We start from the raw sequence: 13,527 nt of genomic DNA, 5'->3' as shown, positions 1-13,527 counted from the left end.
TAAACTAACTTAAACTAACACTAAGGACAACAAGCACACCCATGCCCAAGGAAGAACTCGAACATCCGACGGGGGGAGTTGCACGAACCATGACAAAGCACCTCAGACCATGCGGCTAAACCCGCACTAGTGGATGATCATGTATAAAGGACTACAAGAATTCTCAGATCAAGAGTTAAATATCTGTACTTGTCTTGTTGTAAAAAAAACTCATTAATACGAGTTGTTTGATTGTTTGTATAGGGAACCGAGTATCCAGGATTTCTAGAGACAACAACTCGGATGGTAAAAATTTGAACATAAGGAGGCCCACAATTGTTGTTTTATTAGCACATCTTCCGCCACCGCATAAAAATACACAAAAAAACACTGTACATCGTTTGCCACGAGATACTACCAAAAGTTTTCACATTGTTAAAGACAGTGCCTAGTGTACCTAAAGGTGACTGCAACTTAGAATTTTGTTTTCACACAGCCGTGCTATTGTCATTCACTGCACTAAGTTTTTTTCTGTACCGCCATAACTTGACTTAGGTTTTACTTCGTATAAGCATACGCGACTGATATTTACAACAGTCAACATTTTACTATTATGCTGAATATCTTATGCAACACCGAACAGATAATACCTGTCAATACGACATTCCTATTCACTTGTCCTTTGGCATCTCAGTTGCATCACACGTAATACCCATTTACAATTGCAAACAGTTAACTTCTCTGTAATAAACACTGCAATAGAGTTTCTGATGTATGTATATTTTTATCTAGGTTGTTATATATTTGTATATATTGATTTGTAAGAGTGAGTGCGGGTGCCTTAATGTGTCACATTGCTCATCTATGTCAGACGTAAGAGGGAAGGTCGTCACAAGACGATTTCAGAGATTTATTAGTCAGATCAGAGGCACTCGGTGTTAAGTTCGGGCTTTCAAGGGAGCATGATACTTTATGTTAAATTTCACCAGAAAGGTGTTATTGCGACCAGGGTTTGTTCAAAGGTATTAAGTACCTGTGACAGCACAGTGGACGCTTGCTATCGGAGCATTATAGACAGTGTGGGATGACAGTATTTGGCTCACTCATAGTTACTACTTGCAGTAAGACAAATATGGTTCATACCAACTATTTCATAATTAAGATTTTGTAAAACTATTTTAAAAGTCCTGTAACCGTGATAGCTTGGCTTAGTCGGAAAGCTCAGAGAGGAAAGTTAGGACTGTTTTAAATGCACTTAATATCACATATAAATATAAATCCCTTGGAAGAGTTGAGCATGCTGAAATAATGTGAAATTTGAATAAAGACAAGAAATTTCTGGTCGGATGAGTGTAAGGCGAAAACAACGGCATCAGTGAATGGTGTAAGAGACGTTGGCATCGTTGTGTGTAGGAAATTAGGTAACAGGGTGTGTTCTCATGAGAAATGCAACCACCGAATTATTCTTCTGAGGACTGAAACTACAGTAGACCAATACCAAGTACTATTGTACAATAATGTTCTGGGACAACGCAACTTTAAAAATGTCTTCATTGCTCAAAAATGTGCTGTAAGAATAATATGCGGTGTTCCACAGCGATCATCTTGTAAACGTGCGTTTAAGGAGTTAGGTATTCTGGCTACTGCTTTACGGTATACTAATTGCCTTATGAAATTTGTATTAGATAAACCACTGCGCTCCAAAAGGAACAATGGTGTAAGTAATTACAATACCACGAGAAAAAACAGTTTCGGTGCACCCCGTTAAGGTTGTCTTTAGCACAAGAAGGTTAGACAATTCTACAACCAAAATTTTTGTTCACTTGCCTAGTGATATAAAATTTCTGACAGTCAGCAGAATTAAATCTGAAAACAAATTGAAAACCTTTCCCCTTGACAACTTGTTCTATTCCGTAGGAGAATTTCTACTTTTGTAGTGTTTAAAAGATGGTGGGTTGAAATGGATTTGAACTGCTTCAGTAAACATACTTGGAAAGAAGGGACGCTTAGGAAACACAAGGATACATACATTTTTATTATTGGATAAAAATTTATATGTCAAATTCTGGAGTGCAAAGCCTACTCAGATGCGCACATAGACTCTGCTGATAACCCGGTAGATGTTGCACACGAGGATAAAGGAATACACAAATAAATGGAATACTGAACATTTAGCGCGGAATGAGGCGAAATAGAATTCTCTAATTCAGTGACCAATGCATTAAGCAAAAACTTTAGGGATAATACAGTAGAAGTCAAGAGGGTCCCTGGGATCAGAGTTAGTTGATGTGTTTAGGAGGGGGGAGGGGGGGAATAATTTTGACATTTCACGACAAATGTACACTTCACTTGCTATCAACCAATATTCATTACGTGGTTCTCCTCTCTTCAAACGGATACTGAAAGGATATCCCTGTCTCTGTGGCGGATCAGAATATGAATTCCGTGGAGGTGGGTGAGGTGGGACGGAAAGGAGGGTGAGGGGCAGCTGTTTCTCTTGCTTCTGGTTGAGTATACCTGTGAGAGGAAATAAATAAAGAAGGAAATAATGACAGCCGGACAATACGCTACACGTATAGCAAAAACAGAAGATAATATATAAGATAAATTAAAGGTCGATAGAGCAGATAGAAAAGGAAAGGGAAGTAGCTAATGACATTAGCTGCATCTGGGCTTTATGTCGAATCAGCGGCGACGAGTGTAATAACTGTATGCCGGATCGTGACTCCAAACCCGAATCTCCCGATTACGAGGCAATTGCGCCATCCACTGCGCCCCACAGTAAAATGCCCCACGGTAAATGCGCTGACTGTCTCGACACGCTCCCCGGCCGCAACACACTCCCACTAGTGACAGGACAATCGACTGTTTTTAACAATCGATTGGTCAGCTGATTGTTTTTTCGCTCAGTCGGCTTTTTCAGTCGAATGAAACAACCGAATGAAACTAGTATCTGCGACCATGTCAGCTATATAATTGTTTTCATTCACAGAGTTTAACTGGTTTCACGATATGTGAAACAACCGACTGAAACAAGTCTTCGTCAGTTGCGCCCGTTGCGTAGATGTTTTCACTCACTGACAGTGTTTCAGTCACTTTAGTTACACACACTCCTGGAAATGGAAAAAAGAACACATTGACACCGGTGTGTCAGACCCACCATACTTGCTCCGGACACTGCGAGAGGGCTGTACAAGCAATGATCACACGCACGGCACAGCGGACACACCAGGAACCGCGGTGTTGGCCGTCGAATGGCGCTAGCTGCGCAGCATTTGTGCACCGCCGCCGTCAGTGTCAGCCAGTTTGCCGTGGCATACGGAGCTCCATCGCAGTCTTTAACACTGGTAGCATGCCGCGACAGCGTGGACGTGAACCGTATGTGCAGTTGACGGACTTTGAGCGAGGGCGTATGGTGGGCATGCGGGACGCCGGGTGGACGTACCGCCGAATTGCTCAACACGTGGGGCGTGCGTGAGGTCTCCACAGTACATCGATGTTGTCGCCAGTGGTCGTCGGAAGGTGCACGTGCCCGTCGACCTGGGACCGGACCGCAGCGACGCACGGATGCACGCCAAGACCGTAGGATCCTACGCAGTGCCGTAGGGGACCGCACCGCCACTTCCCAGCAAATTAGGGACACTGTTGCTCCTGGGGTATCGGCGAGGACCATTCGCAACCGTCTCCATGAAGCTGGGCTACGGTCCCGCACACCGTTAGGCCGTCTTGCGCTCACGCCCCAACATCGTGCAGCCCGCCTCCAGTGGTGTCGCGACAGGCGTGAATGGAGGGACGAATGGAGACGTGTCGTCTTCAGCGATGAGAGTCGCTTCTGCCTTGGTGCCAATGATGGTCGTATGAGTGTTTGGCGCCGTGCAGGTGTGCAGGTGTAAGTCAACTACCCTGGCCAGCAAGATCTCCGGATCTGTCCCCCATTGAGCATGTTTGGGACTGGATGAAGCGTCGTCTCACGCGGTCTGCACGTCCAGCACGAACGCTGGTCCAACTGAGGCGCCAGGTGGAAATGGCATGGCAAGCAGTTCCACAGGACTACATCCAGCATCTCTACGATCGTCTCCATGGGAGAATAGCAGCCTGCATTGCTGCGAAAGGTGGATATACACTGTACTAGTGCCGACATTGTGCATGCTCTGTTGCCTGTGGTTCTGTCAGTGTGATCATGTGATCTATCTGACCCCAGGAATGTGTCAATAAAGTTTCCCCTTCCTGGGACAATGAATTCACGGTGTTCTTATTTCAATTTCCAGGAGTGTATTTTTGAGCCTTTTCGGTTATACATGAACCATGACTGGGTTTGACAACTTTTTTAAGAGACAAATAAAAGATCTTACTGAAATATGAATTTTAATGTACTCGTGGCATTAAATATCACTTTTTTGTTGGTTTCAAAAACTTAATATCTGGTGCTGCACTGTAGTGTTGTGTGTATATAAATAAACAACACCTTTTTAACACGTTTCTATTAGGTCGGTTTCTTGGCTGGTTTTTCTTCGGTACAAATTTTGCAACTGGTTTTAAACTAGCTTCCCGATAAGCTAGAGACTTGAAATTTTCAACTTAGCCCAGAATTGGATGACAATTCAATATTAACTCGCTTTTTCTTTCCGGTGTGTGGCGGGGAGTAGGTGCTTGGTGTAGCACTTCTATTTCCCTATTTTCTTGGTCCAGTCGAGAATGTTTCGCAAATAAGAACGATTGCTGCTAAGCTTCCCTGTGAGCTCGAGTCTCTGTCATTTTTACATTCCCGGTCTCTTCGCGAGATATGCCCTTGAGGAAGCAATATATTGGTTGACTCAGTTGAAGAGAAACTGAGATAAACCTTAAGTTTACCACATGTATCTGTTGTAACCTCATTAAAACTTTTTAAATCAGTTGAAAATTTTCATACACATGAGACAAAAAATCAGAAAATCACTATTTAAATAGAGAAACTTTTTAATACAAAACAGTTTTAAAGCGGGTAAATAAATATTAAACAATCTCTGTTAGCCCCATACACCCTGCTAAGATCATTTAGAGAGTCCTGAAACTCTGTGCTTCTGAATTTTTAATAGCTATGACACTACCTGTAAAATTAAAAATCTCGGGGGCATGTAGGTAGCTGGTAAAGTAATTTTCTGTGCAAAATGAACCTTGCACACAAATAAATGACGGGGTATTCAAATGATTTTGGCTTTTGGCCATCATCACACACTGCCCATAAAACGTAAAGCAAACTGTCGCTAAAAAGAGGCAAGATTCTTTCCCTTTTCATACACAGAAGTGCCGAACAAATTGGTGTACGCATGCGTATCCAAATACAGAGTTGTTACATCGTTTTTTTTTACTGCTGTTACAATCGCAAGTTATCACGATTTAAGAGATTTTGAATGTGGTGTTATAGTCGGCGCACTAGCAATGGGTCACAGCATCTCCGAGGTAGCGATGAAGTGGGGATTTTCCTGTACGACCAGTTCACGAGTGAACCGTGAATATCAGGAATCCGGTAAAATATCATCCCGACATCGCTGCGGAAGAAAAAAAATCCTCCAAAACCGAACCAACGATGACTGAAGAGAATCGTTAACGTGACAGACGCGCAATCCTTCCTCAAATTGCTGGAGATTTCAGTGCTGGGTCATCAACAAGTGTCAAAGTGTGAACCGTTCAACGAAACATCATCGATGTAGGCGTTCGGAGCCGAGGGACCACTCGTGTACCGTTGATGACTGCACCACACAAAGCTTTACGCCTATCCTGGGACCGCCAACACGGACATTGAACTATTGAAGACTGGAAACATGTTGCCTGATCGGACGAGTCTCGTTTCAAATTGTATCGATCGGATGGACGTGGACGGGTATGGAGACCACCTCATGAATCCATGCACCCTGCATGTCAGCATGGGACTGTTCAAGTTGGTGGAGGCTCTTTAATGGTGTGGGGTGTGTGCAGTTGGAGTGATATGAGACCACTCATACGTCTAGATACAAATCTGACAAAATACGTGCGTAAGCATCTTATCTGATCACCCGCATCCATTCATGTCCATAATGCATTCCGACGGACTTGAGAAATTCCAGCAGGACAGTGCGACACCCAAAACATTCACAATTGCTACATAGTGGCTCCAGGAGCACTTCTGAATTTAAACACTTCCGCTGGCCGCCAAACTCTCCAGATATCAATATTATTGAACATATCTGGGATGCCTTGCAACGTGCTGTTCAGAAGAGATCTCCACCACAGGGGCTTCTGGATCACGAGGTCCCTGGTTCGATTCCCAACCCGTTTGGGGATTTTTCTCCGCCGGGGACTGAGTGTTTGTGTTGTTCTCATCATCGTTATTTTTGAGAGTGACTAGATTGGATAGTGCAAAGAAAATGGACTGTGTAGAAATTGGGACTTTGCACAGGCGCTTTTGACCGCGCAGTTGAGCGCCACACAAACCAAACATCATCATCATCATCGTACTCTTACGGATTTATGGGCATTCCTGCACGATTCATGGTGTCAGTTCCCTCCAGCTGTACTTCAGACATTAGTCGAGTCCATGCCACGTCGTGTTGCGGCATTTTTGCGTGCTCGCGGGGCCCTGGACGATATTACTCAGGTGTACCAATTTCTTTGGCTCTTCAGTGTACTTCATTAAAGGAACCGTTACCCTCATCTTTAAATCCCCAGTTACGGCTGCAATCCTCTCGGATTTCCTCGGATCGGTCCTAATGTTGAGGGCGGCCAGAGGCGTGCTGGGGGATTTTTATATAACTGTCCACGGTAAACCTGGACCTTTCTTCGTCTCTGTGGAAATTCGAATGAATGGAAAAAGATTTTAATAAACCTTAATTAAAATTCATTAAAGGAGGACCGAACTACGGATAGTTTCTTCGTTTTAATTTATTAGAAACGCATCAGCATGCACCCTTAGACGCTCTTCTCTACGCACACAGTACGTTCTGTAATGATCTTTGCAACTTTGATCACGTATATTTTATAAATGGGAATAGGTAGAAAGGTGCGGTTAGTGCATAATGTTCACACACACAGCTAAAGCTGACTTTTTTTCTTATTTTCCCATGTTAGTTATTGACTGGCCACCCTCCAGCAGTTGACACAATATGTGGAATGGTTGGTATAGATGAGATCTGACACCCAGGTCCTGCGAAAACCCAATACTTTTTTTTTCTTCAGATGGAACGTGCACAGAGCACAGAGCAGCAGTAGCACACTTTAATGGGGACATCCTAGGCCCCACGTGGAACTGGAATACCACTTAGATAACCTGTGTGCTACAGACGGCGCAAACATTTGCGGTGACCATCCGTGCTTCCGTCTCCCTTTTTTTCATGACAGTCACGATTTTCCTAGCTCTATACCGAATGTTTTCGAAAGTAATTCGTGACATATGTTTGTTCTGGATTTAACATCTATGAAACGATTTATCCCGAAGTATATGTTACTGAATAGGTATTTTGCCAAATGAATAATTTATGGAGCAGTGACAGAAGAAGTTGTAGAAACTACGAAAGCAATGTTAGTAACTAGAGTGAATTACGATGAAACTGGAGTTGAATTTTTTATAATGCTGTTGAAAAATACAGACATACTGAAGAAAATTTACAGCACTGATGAGTACTGTATGTCTGCTCGCGCTCCTTCATGTTAGAAGGTTCTAGTAAAATATATATTAATGTTATTTTTGTAACAAATTAAAGTGATAGTTTGCATGAATTACGTTCAATTAAGACTTTTTTGCAGTATCAGATTGTTTTAATGTGTCCCGGATTTTGGCTGTAGAAAATAATGTATGAACACTAAGCCGCATAACGCACTTTTCTACCTATCCCCATTTCTGAAATACATGTGATCAAAGTTATACAGACAGTTTTGGAGCACCCTGTATTTTCTACACTTCTTTGTTGAGACAATGAGAAGCCGCCGACAAAGAAGCCGTCGGCAACGGGCGATCCCATACGAACCCACTCCACGCGCCAGCCAGCTGAATATCTTGACATTTCTCTTCTACTCACAGAGCTATATAAAACTGTTTTCATTTATTTTCATATTCCTTATTGCAAATTAGTACTACGTCTGAACATGAACGTCTCTATGATGCGCTACCACAAATCCGTATCACTCTCGTGTGTAATTTATAGCCACTGATCGGATGGAGGCGTGAACCCGCTAGCTTTGTCGGCACTGAAACGCAAGCGAGAAAACATCCTTCCTCTCACGTCCTCGCACATAGCACAGCATCGTGGTCATTGACCAACTTATCGTCTACAGACTGCTTGTGTCTGAGAAAACAATCTGACTTGATCCAGATGACCGGAGTTATCGAAGGTTTTGTCTGCGGTCGGCAATTTAAGTGCAGGCAGGCCTACCCCAGCGATATTTCACGTTAATTAGTCACGCATTAATGGTGTTATGATGACGACGAACGAGTCATCGCCAATGTTGACTGGTGGCCAATATTAAATAGAAACATATAAATCACAGCAGGTTTGCCAGTAACGTTGATAAGGTGTTGGCTGCATTTTCTGGATCTGCAACGACTAAAAGAATTAGATGTCGTTGATATAAAATAATATATTTTGTACTTAGCTCGTTCTACAGGATTCTTCTTGGCTGCATACATATAATTATAACCAGATAGCTAATGAATCCTCACTTAGGCCATACGTTACTAAGGCCTTGTTAGAGGTTGCTTCCTATCAGCTGAAGGCTATGCTACTTTTCTACTTGACGTCCCGAGCAAGAGTGGACGATCGCTCACCAGAAACCTGATACAAGCCGCGGAGCGGCGCTGATCGCAACTCGCGGGTCCAACGACACTAATACAGACCGCGGTCGATAACAGCAACCCCTAACAGGTGTGGTATCGAACGTTGATACCACAAATGATCTGGAACAATTTAATCCACAACTCTACGTGCATTAGCTTTAAATGATGAAAAGAAAAATTTCTCCAAAATTGAAACTTCCTGGCAGATTAAAACTGTGTGCCCGACCGAGACTCGAACTCGGGACCTTTGCCTTTCGCGGGCAAGTGCTCTACCATCTGAGCTACCGAAGCACGACTCACGCCCGGTACTCACAGCTTTACTTCTGCCAGTATCTCGTCTCCTACCTTCCAAACTTTACAGAAGCTCTCCTGCGAACCTTGCAGAACTAGCACTCCTGAAAGAAAGGATATAGTGGAGACATGGCTTAGCCACAGCCTGGGGGATGTTTCCAGAATGAGATTTACACTCTGCAGCGGAGTGTGCGCTGATATGAAACTTCCTGGCAGATTAAAACTGTGTGCCCGACCGAGACTCGAACTCGGGACCTTTGCCTTTCGCGGCAAGTGCTCTACCATTTTTTTTTTTAATCTCATTTTGTTCGTTATTGTTCGTTTCAGTTGTTCGTGGCGGACGTCACCTGACGCCCATTGAAGTTCGTTATTGATCCATTCACTCAGTTTTTTTTTTTATTACAGAGGGCAGCTAACCCTCTGACCGAACACGCTGAGCTACCGTGCCGGCTAACCATCTGAGCTACCGAAGCACGACTCACGCCCGGTACTCACAGCTTTACTTCTGCCAGTCTCGTCTCCTACCTTCCAAACTTTACAGAAGCTCTCCTGCGAACCTTGCAGAACTAGCACACCTCAAAGAAAGGATATAGTGGAGACATGGCTTAGCCACAGCCTGGGGGATGTTTCCAAAATTGTTGAGGCTTTGGTGGCCACTTGTTGACAAACTGCCTATTGGCACCTGTCCCGGGTTCTTCGGCCGACGTTCATCTAATGATTTTTCTGACGTTTCGCCACCACGAGTGGCTGGCATTGTCCAAGCTTCACCCTCCACACAGTTCACCACCAGCAATGGAGTGTGAAGCTTTGACAATGACAGCCACTCGTGCTGGCGAAACGTCAGAAAAATCATTAGATGAACGTCGGCCGAAGAACCCGAGGCAGAAGCCAATAGGCAGTTTGTCAAAAATTACTCCATTCAGTATATAATTAAATGAACATGTATAGAACTTGTATTGCCTTTGGCGTACACCTGAGACACGTTTTCATACCGTATCACCCTCTGTCATTACAATGTATCACTGCTTTAGTTCAACCAATTACATTATTGCAGGCTGAAGAATAAATAGGTAGCTCGGTCCTCTGAAACACTGAAGAGTGGTTTCAATCAGAAGAGTAGACACATGATTCAACCGACAGAAAAACAACTTACTGTTTTCACTTGAAAAGTTTCAGCAACATGCAAAACTGAACGACTGTTTTCATTCGATTGCTCCCATAGACTGGTTTCACCCAAAAGAATGAATGAGCAGTCCCACTGACTGAATCGATTGTTTTCATTCGGATGCTTCCATCGATAGTTTCACTCAAAAGTATGGATGAATAATTCAGCTGATACATGTAATTACAACCGTCTCAACGATTTTCCACTAAACCGAATGAATCGATTGTTTTCATTCGGTTGTTCCCAAACTAGCGCCATCTGTCTGCAGTCCCCGTCCACGTCATTCATGCTCGCTAGTTTTAGATTTCCGCTCGAGGTCGAATGTAAATCTGCACCTGCACTGAAGGCCGTAGATCTTTGGAAAATGACTTGAATGCACACTTTGAAAATCTGAATTTAACATGAACAAAATACTGAGCGCGACCTGCTATCTACTTGTTCGGAAATCAGACTGCAGCTATATGACACGGACATGACATGGGAACCATAGTTGAAATGAGAGTGAGACAAGGTTCAGCCTGTCCCGCGAGTAGTATTGAAAACCAATTTGAGAGCGAAATACCGTTAAACAAGAAGAAATGAAACCACTTAGTCTGTCAGTGACGTTATGAGCCAAGGCCATGTCGCAGTGGTAACACTGGTTCCTGTTAGATCACCGAAGTTAAGTGCTATCGGGCTTGCCTAGCACTTGGATGGGTCACCATCCAGGTCTGTCGGGCTCTGTTGACAAGGGGGTTGCACTCGGCCCTTGTGAGGCCCCTTGGGGGCTACTTGACTGGGAAATAGCGGCCAGGAGAGCTGTGTGGATACCTACGTGCCGCTCCATATCTGCGTCCAGTGACGTCTATCTGTGAGGACGTCACGGCTGTCGGTCGGTTTCGTTGGGCCTTCTGAGGCCTGTCCGGACGGATTTTATTAGTTAGTGGCCTTGTCAGTCAACACACACGTCCATGCCCGAGGGACTCGAACATCCGAAGGAATTGGCCACGCGAACCGTGGAAAGGTGCCGTAGGACTGAGAAACTTAGTATAAAGTAGTTTGGAAAGAAATTGTTAAATGAACACCAACAAAAGCAGATCAAGAATAATGGATCGTAGTCGAATTAAACAGTGTGATGCTGAGGGCATTAAATTAATAAATCAGATACTAAAAGCAGAAGAAGATTTTTGCTATTTGTGCAACAAGGTAGCTGACGATGACAGTAGCACTGACTAACGATAGGAAGAAAGCATTTCTGAAAAGCAGAGATACGTTACATTCTAACATAAAGCAAATTGTTAAGAAATATCTTCTTGGAGTATTTGGTAGCCTTATATTGGAGCGGAACGTAGGCAATAAATAATAAATTCGAGATAAAAGTAGTAACGTTTTAATGTCGTGCTGCATAAGTATCCTTAGATCGGAAAAGTGACAGAGAATTACTGTATCGAATTGGGTAGGAAGGAAATTAATTATTCGACTTGACTAATAGAAGGGATAGGTTGCTACAACACACCTTCAGGATCAAGAATCAGTTATTTTGGTAATGGTGGAAAGTGTGAAGGGTAGAAATTGTAGAGGGAGATCAAGGCTTCGTTGGAGTAAAAAGATTCAACATAATGAAGGTACAGTAGTTATGCAAAGATTAAAAGGCTTGTACAGGGAAGACTAGCGTGGAGAATTGCACCAAACCAGTCTCTGGACAGAAGATAACGATAATAACAATAATGTGATAAGGGTATATGTGTTAGCTGAAAGTAGAGATGCCGTTCGAATTTGAGCTCCTATAAATGTACAGTGACTTAACTTATTTGTTTGTGAAGGTTAACTTCCATCTTGAAGTGCAGCAAGCTGAAGCATTGGACCTAAACTAATCATAGAAATGCGCAAACATCGTGGATTGTCAGTGACACCTTCTGAAATCTTGCAGTGAAATGTGTTTCTTTTGCATGGTTCCAAAAATTGTCGCTGGTGGCCTATATTGGTTACCAGTTCATTAGCGTAGTTAAATTATGCACCGTATGGCACCTGAAGACGAATGCAGGCATTATGAAAGGAAAAAATAAAATGAGCCTATGGTGTCGTAGGCCGGGAGGCCCCATTCGGGGAAGTTCGGCCGCTAACTGCCAGTCCACGAGCGGAGAAAATCTCCAACACGGTCGGTAATCGCACCGGGCTTGCTGCATGGGAGGCAACCACGTTACCACGCAACTAAGCAGGCGGACATTATGAAACGAGTAATGTGCCTAATAATTTAAGTCACTGTGAAAGATGTCGAACATTCGTTTTGTCACTGGTTATTCTCAGGCTGCCATTCTGCCTTCACAAAATGGATAAGTTTAAGTACCGTAGATGTAACACACATTTGTTTCGACTGACAGACGAGGAATTATTTGTCGGTCGTTATGCACTATTACTCCACTTTACTTTCTTACTGCATCATGTAAAAAGGTATTGCCAAGTGAGAAAGGAAAATACCGACATACTTCAGCAAAAGTAACAAACAAAATCTAAAATGAATTTAATTTCACTGCAACCATTTCCGCATTACCTGTGCTTCCATAACTAAAAGACTGGCATTAAAAGCAAAATCTTGATAATAATTAACGAAATATATTAAGTATTGTGTTTTGCATTCGTATTTTGATTTCTGTAGGTAGGAATACACTGCAAGAACAGCGGGCTTTGTACTGGTCGCACACCTTTACTTGCCCGTTCTGGGATAGGTGGAGTCGGGTGACTCCGTGCCGCTCCAGTATGTTTACTCTCGATGCTAACCACAGCTACGCAACAGCATTGCGTCCCGTAACAAAAGTAGCAGTTGTGGTATAGTGTTTCTCTGTGCATAGTGATTCTGAACAATATTTACAAAAATGAGCAAAGAGGCTGTATCTAGTCCTTCAAGCGATTCACTATAAACGTTTGTGACGCAGTAACTAATTACATGTCGCTTCCTTTTTTCTCTGAGCTCGCTGCTCTGGGAAAAAAGGAGGCGGGGCTTGTCTCAGCAGCCAGTGTACTACGAGCCGAACGATGATTCCGTTCCCAGCATCCTCCATTCTGGGGCCAAGTAAAACGGTGCGATCGGTACACTGTATAGTGTTCGTTCTAAAAATGCTGTTTCGAAGGAGTAAAGCGAGTGAAAGTTTCAGCCATCATATCAAGTTCTGTTGATGTAAATAAAGTAAACGTGCTATCTGCGTAACTTAGTTGGTATACATCACGTAATGAATTGCTACCAAAATACTGATTTACACTTTCGGAGAGGAGCCATGATCGCATCTCGCACTACATCTCACATATTGATTGCGTAATGAAGACTACCAGT

The sequence above is a fragment of the Schistocerca gregaria genome, chromosome 1 (assembly GCF_023897955.1).
Source record: "Schistocerca gregaria isolate iqSchGreg1 chromosome 1, iqSchGreg1.2, whole genome shotgun sequence".
NCBI lineage: Eukaryota > Metazoa > Arthropoda > Insecta > Orthoptera > Acrididae > Schistocerca > Schistocerca gregaria.
The sequence above is the reverse complement of the archived record's forward strand: the minus strand, read 5'-3'. Positions refer to the sequence as shown.